The 9040-nt window shown below is 47.8% G+C and overlaps 1 non-coding gene across 1 annotated transcript; it reads right to left on the bottom strand.

The window, feature by feature from the left end:
• Positions 1-1812: 1812 nt before the first annotated feature.
• Positions 1813-1919, bottom strand: LOC122149653. Its single transcript, XR_006163252.1, has one exon. It is a non-coding gene; the product is annotated as a U6 spliceosomal RNA (small nuclear RNA).
• Between the last annotated feature and the right edge of the window lie 7121 nt (positions 1920-9040).

Consider the following 9040-nt stretch of genomic DNA (forward strand, 5'->3'; position numbering starts at 1 on the left):
GAAGACCGAAGAAGAGTTGATGGTTTTGAGCTGTGATGCTGATGAAGAGTACTGAAAATACCATCGAATGCTAAAAGAACTAACAGGTCTGTCCTGGAGGAAGTGCAGCCAAAATGCTCCTTGTAGGTGGGAATAGCCAGACTTTGCTCACCTCCTTTGGTCATGTTTTCAGAAGGGACCATTCCCTGGAGAAGGATGCTTGGTAAGGTGGAGGGTCAACGAAAGAGGGGAGGGCCCTCAATGAGGTGGATTGACACAGTGGGAGTGGCCATGGGCTCAGGTGTAGCAAGAATCGTGGAGCTGGCTCAGGACCGGTAGGTGTTTCATTCCGCTGTGCATAGGGTCACTATGAGTCAGAGATGACTCGATGGCACTTAACAACAACAACAACAACAACACCCTTGCTTGGAAGCAGTGTTCCAGCTATAATCCATCCGAGACAGATCTGTCTGTCTCTGCTCTCTCTCCTCCCTCTCTCACTCTTGTGTTGTTTTCTTTGTCTGGGAGAAAGTGCAGTTAGGCCAAGCAGGAACCTGAGAACCTGAGGCAGAAAGCATCATTCCAAACCGAATCAGGCCACCAGGAAAGGGTGAGGCCATTGCGTACTTCTCCTGGAAGCTGAGGGGCTGCAAGTGGATCCAGCTGACCAGTGCGAGGGAGAGGAAGTCCAGTGTCACCCTGGACCCTTTGTAGGGGCTCTCTAGGACTCCCACTGGCTCATCATGCCCAGGAAGTGATGGAGCTTGGAGCACAAGCCAGTATTGCTACCACAGTGGCTTCAGACAACTGTCATCTGATATGTGCACCGTGTCGAGGGCCAACTGGGAGTCACATGACTGAAACCAAAGTCAAGTGTGGGGGATGTCCTGTACCCCCTGTATGCCGTGATGGACAGGCCAGGACACTGGGAGGGGTGAAGCATAGGGACGAAGAGCGAGAGCCAGCAGAGACCACAGACCGTTGTTTTCCAGAGCATCCCCGCATTGTCATCACATTTTAATGCATTATAGAGACTCATTGTCATCAAATTCCATAGGAGAAGAACAAATAGAAGGACAGCTCATGTGTGAAGAAGAAGTAATGGAATTCTAGAGAGGAAATTGCCTGATAATTGCGAACATTATGCCCACGGTGAACCAGCTTAAGTATGCCCAAATTAATGCATAGTCATTCCAAACACATGTTAATTAAATGAACTATATTCTGATTTTCAGGTCTTGCAAATGACTGAGGTACCAAGCTGAGGCAGACTTGATGTCTAGAAGCTGCAGATCGAACTTTCTTTGTGTTGTTTACCTCATGTGTGCAGAGAAAATACACCCCTTCTGCCTTGCACACTTGACTGTTAAGAGCAACACCTGTCTGGCTAACCCATTATCTACTTACTGATTAAAATAACAAAACTATTATCCTGGCATTGACCCTGATTCATGGTGACCTCACACCTGCATCAGAGTAAAACTGGGCTCCGCAGGGTTCTCTTTCCATTTTATTGTGGTGGAAACATACGCAAAAATACATTAGTCAACATAACAATTTCCCCTTCCACAGCTCAGGGACATTGAGGACTTTGTTCTTGTTGCACCACCATTATTACTATCCCTCTCCAAACCACTCCACCACCTCAGCATACACTCAATGCCCCCTGAACAAAAGCTTCCCCTTTTCTCTCCCTCCTACCCTGTAACCACTAAAACCTTGTGTTTATGTATACATACCCCACCCCAACCTATTTAGGAGTTTAGCCTCCCCTCTCCTGCCATCCCTGGTAACCAACAATGACAGTTTCCTTCCACGTATAATTTTTTCCTTAGAAATCTGGACTGATTCCTGAATGTGTGTGCCATCCTTGTGCAGGGGCCATGATAATTGCCTCTGTATCATTCCAACTGTGGCGCATGTGTTGTGGAAGCAAACACACACCATAGGGTTTTCGATGGATGATTTTTCAGAAGTCAGTTTCCAGGCTGTTTTTCCAAGGCACCTTTGGGCAGACTGGAACCTTTAACCTTTCAGTTAGCAGTCAGCAGGCTAATCATGTGATATTGCTGGTTGATTTGGAAGTCCAATAAAAACAGGGTGGGTTTAATTATCCTGCCTTTGAGCTGGATCAGTGCACATCCTTTTGAACTGTTCTGTGGACAAGTTTTAATGCTGTGTGTATGTTATAGGTCCAAATGTGGTCCCTGCCCAGTGTGCAGTCAGGCCAAAACAGTTTACACACCGAGATTGAGGGGAGAGAAAATTATTTATTGCAAAGTGGCAATGCAAGGAGTAGGGGTAGTTTAGTTCCCAGATCTGATGCTCCAGATGCCACTGAAAACAGTTTTTGTAGGTTTCAGGAGAGGGGGTTGTGCATGTTCACAAAAGGTTGAGGAATTTGGGTGTGAACTTGAAATGGGTGACAAGCCCAGAGGGGATGAGTCACATCAGCTTCCTGTCATCAGCTGATAGGGGCTTGGGCAGAGGGGAGAGGGTCTGTGATTAACTTTTGCTCCTTTCTGCCCTATTGCACATGTCTGGCCCCAGAGTTAATTTACAAGTTGTTTCCAAGATACTTTTAGCAGTCTATCACCTGCAGGAAAGCATGTTTTACATTCAGTTCTTTAAGGAACTGAATACTCATCTGTCAGGGGGGGGTAAGAGTTTGGGGTAATTTAGTTTACTTATCTGTTCCCATCTGGGTGCCAGGGTGGGGGAAGTAGTTTTTGCAGGCACCACCTGCAGTATTTTCTGCAGATGGAGTCAGCTCAGAGGCTCTCAGGCAACATGAAGTGGATCTAACTTTTGAATGGATGTCTGTAGTGCAGCTGGAAAGCTCAGTAGAAGTGAGGATGGTGAGACTTCATTGCACAAATTTTGGACATGTTATCAGGAAGAACCAGTCCCTGGAGAAGGACATGATGCTGGGTAAATTAGAGAGTCAGAGAATATGGGAAGACCCTTAGCAAGATGGATGGACACAGTGGCTGCAGCAATGAGGTCGAGCATGGCAATGATTGTGAGGATGGGGCAGGACCAGGCAGTGCTTCGTTCTGTTGTCCACGGGGTCTCCACGGGTCAGAACCAACTTCACGGCACCTAACAACTGCTGGGAGCTCTGGTAGCGTAGTGCCTAAGACACTTGACTGCTAACCAGAAAGCTGGTGGTTCAAATCCACCAGCCACTCCTTGGAAGGAAGGTTGGGCAATCTACTTCTGTAGTGATACTGCCTTGGCAACCCAAGGAGGGGTTGCTATGAGTCAGCTCTGACTCTACGGCACATAACAGCAACAACAACTGCAGGTCATAAAGACTTGAACTCATAAGAAGATGCCCTGTGTTCAGAAGAGAGAGGGTATTATGCCCTAGAGATGAAAAATGCTCCCCTGCCCCTACCCCACCAATGGATGGTCCCGTTTTCCATTGGCCAACCAGCAGAGAGAACCAGCCCTGTCTCCCCTTGCAGTTGTTATCACTGTCATCATGTCACCCTGGGTGAGCCAGGTTGTTCCAGCGAGGGTATGTTCACCCAGGACGTGAGGTCGTGAAGTCGTGAGGAGGGACAGAATTCTCAGGGTTGTCTCACTCTAATGAGGAGAAAGTGAGAAAAGGCAATGAGAATGGGTCACTGGCGGTGAGGGGAGTGTAGCACTCAGTTCTGGTTTCACAACTCCTGTGTTGATATATGGAGGCCCCAGGCAGCCCAGAAGGTTAACCTGCTCAGCGGTGAACTGGAAGGCTGGGAGTTCAAGTCCACCCAGAGGCACCAGGGAAGGCCTGGTGGTCTACTTCTGAAAAAGCAGCCACTGCAAGCCTTGTGGAGCCCACAGGGTCACCAGGCATGGGGGTTGATTCCACAGCAATTGCTGTTGTGTGTGTGTGTGTGTGTGTGTGTGTGTTTGCATACACATTTTACCTTCTGGATGGGTGTGGTCTTGGCAGGCCACTCCCCTCTCTGAGCCTCAGGGTTCCATCCTGTGAAATGGAAGAGGAGGATGGGGAGGTTTGTTAGAGGCTCAGTGGGTGCTCCACCTTCTGCTGACATGCACGGGACAAGCCTGGACCCCTAGAAGTGAACTGAGTTCTGGGTGTCAGGATGCACTGGGTGTGTCAAGCACTGCTGCTGTTTGTTTATGCCCTGAAGAGTCTGTTGAGTTGTGTACATGTCCATGATTGAGGGTACTTGTTTACTGGGCACGTGTCCACACAGCAGCTGCAGGGATGGTTCCTATGTCCAAGGCAGAGTGCAGTAGCAGCCCCTTTCACAAGTTTTGGCCCGCATGCCTCTTGTTCCGGCTACGGCTGCTTATGCTTGAATGATGGACACTCTAAGTAGTAGTGGTGGAAGGACTGGGAAATAGCTCCGACCCAATGTTCTGGCCAAACCTTGGGTGACTGCCCAGATTCAGCTGTGGAAGTGCCTGCAAGCAAGTCCTGCCTTGACATCTCTGTACACAAGTGAGGGAGCCCTCTCTCCTTCATGTACTCCTGCTCCCCATGAGGCTGGGGTCACCTGTGTCCTCAGGTTCTGGCTTCACCCACAGTCATGGGACATAAGAGCAGACACCATGAAAAGCCGCACCACACTCCACCTCTGCTGCTTATTTTCTACCTTGAACACCCCACCTGATGACATGCAGTCGAAAGTATTGGTTGCTGTTGGAAATGAAGCTGAGGAAGCAAGGTGCACCTAACACCAACCCCACAAAGACCAGTGGGTTCTGAAGGGATCAGGTCAGGGCCAGAGGAAAGTGTGCTGTACAGGGGAATGGGCAAAGGGCAGTGGGCCCACTCTCAGTAGAAGGGGCACAGAATGGAGAGATGGGGGGACAAAGTCACCTGACTCACACCTTCTGTGCCCTTCATCCACTCCCTGGTAGCCCTATGCAGTCACCTCTCTAACTCAGAGTCTGTTTCCGGGAATCCAATCGAATACCATTTTACCGGGAGTGGTCGTGGGAAAGAGGCTCTAAGATGGGACAAGTGGATGGTGACAGTGAGAATCCTTTGGCTGTTGGTGATAGGGGTGTGGATAGCTCTGGCAAGCTTCCATGGTGCAGGGTTAAAGCACAGCTGTCAGCTGTCTATCCATTGAAGAGGGTGCTGTAGGGATGTGGTGACCATGAGGGCTGAAAGGCCCATGGAATCAGGTAGGTGATACCTAGCATCTTTGTCCCACTCAAGAGAGGAAGTGACAAGTTCAATCCAAAGCAAGCTCTGGAAGCAGAGGGCAGCACTGAGACAAACTAATCACTGCAGATGGCAGAGACAGGACTTGCTCAGGAATGCCTGGGGCAACCAGAAGCTGGGGGAGACAAGACAGGCTTCTTAGAGCCTTCCTAGAGCCTGTGGAGGGCATTCAGGGGTACAGGGAAGCAATATTGGGGCCACAGTCTGTCCTGCAAGAGCTACAGAGGTGCTGAATGTGGCAAGATAGACTGACCACCACCAAGAGTGCTTCCAGCATTTAAAGGAAATAGTCAAGATGGATGCTTAGGAGGCTAAGAGAGATTACCAACATGAGTCACAGTCTCTTCCACCGTACTGAGACCAGAACTGATTCTAAGACCCGGAACCTACTAGCTGAGGGAGGGGCCAGGCTTCTATGAGGAAGGCCCCTGTGACACTGTGTCAAGTATATTCAGTACTTGTTCCCCCAGTAGCTCCCCAGAGAAACCAGAGAAATGGCCATTTACTTAGGTAACATTGCATGAGGGAGGGGTCCTGTGGCAGTGGATGCATATTGGGCAGGATAGTACAAGGGCTCCTGCCAGAAGGGTCCTACCCAGCCGAGTCCACTGTATCCCTGGTTTATTGATCTGGTGCTCTTGTACCTGTAACCAGGAACGTGCGCCTTGCATACAGTCATCAGGGAAGCTTGATAAGGACCACATGTGAGCAGGAACAGCAAAGGTGAACATTACTGGCCATGCAGAGAACTGGAAGGACCATTGCAGGCAGAGAGATGAGCAAGCCCAGAGCCTTGATGTAGGGAAGAGGTTGGCAAGCTCCAGAGACATAGGACAGGATATGAGGCCCATGGTGAGTGGGATGCAACGGGGGGAGAGACCAGCAGTGGCTGGCGGGTGCACAGCCTAGGATGATATTGTGAAAAAACATATATACACCCAGTCCCTGTGTTACCAACATCTGCCTTATGTAAATCTGTAGTTACAAACCACAAAGTCTAGTATATTAAAAATCCAATGGTTCATAACAACAAAAGGAGCTACTTTGCAATGTGCGTCCAAATATTATTTTTATTACTGTATTATTATGATAAAGATGTTTCTTTGTGTCTAGAAGAATCTAATATTTTTATGTATAGGAGGCACACTACTGTATACAAGACAGACATTTGACTGATGTTAGATACAAAACCTACCTCGCTGTTCCAACTTACATACAAATCCGACTTAAAGACAGGTGTAGGAATGGGACTCAACTGTGATGCAGGGACTGCTTGTATGTGAATTCTGAGAGTGCTGAGAAGTTATGAAAGTTTTTAGCCAGAGAAGTGACATGATCTGCTTTATCACTGAAAAAATCACTCTGCTGTTGGGGACGCTGTGTAGGAAATGGAAGCAGTAGAGCAAGGTGGACAATTAGGAGCCTGGGACCTCTATGCCCCATTTCCTTCTTGGTCACAGTAATACTTGTCACACAGGCATACTGCCAAGACCAAATAAATTAGCCCAGAACACAACAGTTTCTCTGTAAGTGTGAGCCATTACTTAACATTTTCTAATGCAGCAGAAACCCAAGGAGCAGTTGCTATGAGTTGGGTCCAACTCGACAGCACATAACAACAAACAACAATGCAGTGGAAGAATAGTTCAGAATTAACATTATGTGGAAATTCAGCTGGGCACTGTTCCTAGTTACTTTAGCCACATTGTCATTTGTGTATGGGGAATAGTGCAAAACAGTGTCTATCTGATGTGCTCAGAGCCATCCTCTGCCCTGCTCTGTGTGCCAGAGGCTGACCCCATGGGTCACTGGGTTCCCTGCTGTTCAGCTCCGTTTGGGTCAGCCAGTGGGAATGCCAGCATGAGGGAAGAGAGCAGGAGAGGTGGAGGTCCTCATTTCCCTCCAGCCTTAGCCCCACAGAGACCCAGCAGGACCAGACTCAGCCCTTGCTTCTTTTGAACTATGAAGGTGTGTGACCAGGCCTTCAGTACATCACTATCCATTGTGGTCCCCTTGGCTCTGTCCATGTCTCTAAATTGTCTATTAAATCCACGTCAGTTAGACTCTGTAGGAAACAGAAAGACACTCGATGCCTTCCAAATGTTGTGTTGGCAGAGAATGTAGAACATATTGTGAGTTTCCAGAAGAAGGAACAAATCAGTCTGAGAAGAAATATGACCAGCATGCTCCTTAGGAGAAAGGGTGGAGAGACTTGGTCTTACCTACTTTGGACACATCATCAGGAAAGACCAAGTGTCAGAAAAGGACATCATGATTGATGAAGTAGACATCAGCGAGAGTGAGGAAACCTCACCATGAGATGGCTGACCCAAGAGCCACAGCAGTGGACTCCTTTCGCCACCATGAAGATGACACAGGCCGGGGCAACACTTCATTCTGTTACACACAGAGGTGCCGTGAGCTGGAGCCGACTTGACGTCACTTAATAGCAGCACCAGCAAAACCACATGGAAGGTGCCGCAGTCCTACACATCCTCTCACTGAATGTTGTCCTTCTTTCTCTTGTTCATACATAGCATGGCACACGTTGGACAACTTGAATCTGAGGTCTGAACCAGAGCAGGCATCTCTTGGAGGGATTTACTGACTCGGTCTGAGCAGTAAATACCTAAGACATTAACTCTGAACCTGCATCCCAGAAGTCTGAGAGAATTCTAGAGAAATATTCTAAACCAACCTTGGTCATTTTTGTATTCTTTTAGATTAGTCATAGGCAGTTTATCTTGTGAGATATTAAAAAGATCTTTAAATGATCTGCAAGGACAGCTGAGAGCCTTCAGTTGTTGCTGAAATAAGTTAGCCAGAGAAGGAGAATGGAATTTACTCATTTTAATGTCAAGTGTATTGTTATTTACCCAGTTTCCACTTGGAGAAATAGTACACAGTAGCTCCTAAAACACAACACAAAGGGTTGGGAAGCACTGCACAGGTATGTTTATGCTTCAAATATTGCCATAACTCACACTGCACCCAGAGCTCAAGGATTCAGTGAAGGAGACATGGACAGGCACAGTGCCAAGTGACAAATGTAGGCTGTCACCACATTTTCTTTCCTTTTCTGTGGGGTTTTCTCTTTGGGATGATGTTTCAGCTTCCAGGTTGATACTCAGGCTTGGCCAGGTGGGAATCTTGCCCCCAGAAAGAAGTCCAGACCACGTCCTCTCAGAAACTGGTCTGTCTGCAGCTGTATCATGTTCTCTCAGAATAAAAGACAGCTAAACTAACAAATGGCCTTTTCGAAATTTAAGTCTTAAGGCGTGAATAATTCAGAAGTCATAGATGGAGTTAACCACTGTCAATGCATTGGATCCATTTTCCTATGTGTGTATTATCATTGCATGAGCGTATCATCCTTTCATAAAGGATGGTGTTTACGTATCATTTCCTGTGTCTGGCTCTCAGTGTTCTACATGGATTGACTCATTAGACAGAGAGCAATCTCAAGCTTTCCCACAGTTACACGGAGCTGGGATTTGAACTCAGGCAGCCTGACTGCAGAATCCCACTTATAACCATTACTGTGTAGGGTAGTAATCTACTCATGCTTCCGAATTGTTTAACTTCACCGTATGCTATGGATTGAATGCTGTCCCCCAAAGACATGTTCCAGTCCTGACCCTGGTACCTGTGAATGTGACCCTGTTCATTTGTTATGTTAGTGGGGGCACAGAGGAATAGCATGGCTCCTCAACCTTGTCCTTTCTGAGCGGCATCTTATAAGAAAACTGACAGAGACTTACACACAGGGAAGACACCACGTGAAGCTCCATCTATAAGTCAAGGAATGCCAAGAGGTGCCTGGGGCTACCGAGCTGAGAGAGACGATCCTCCCCCAGAGCCCACAGA

The sequence above is a fragment of the Orycteropus afer genome, unplaced genomic scaffold (genome assembly GCF_000298275.1).
Source record: "Orycteropus afer afer isolate SDZICR_OR568_19922 unplaced genomic scaffold, OryAfe1.0 scaffold00038, whole genome shotgun sequence".
In the NCBI taxonomy this organism is placed as follows: Eukaryota; Metazoa; Chordata; class Mammalia; order Tubulidentata; family Orycteropodidae; genus Orycteropus; species Orycteropus afer.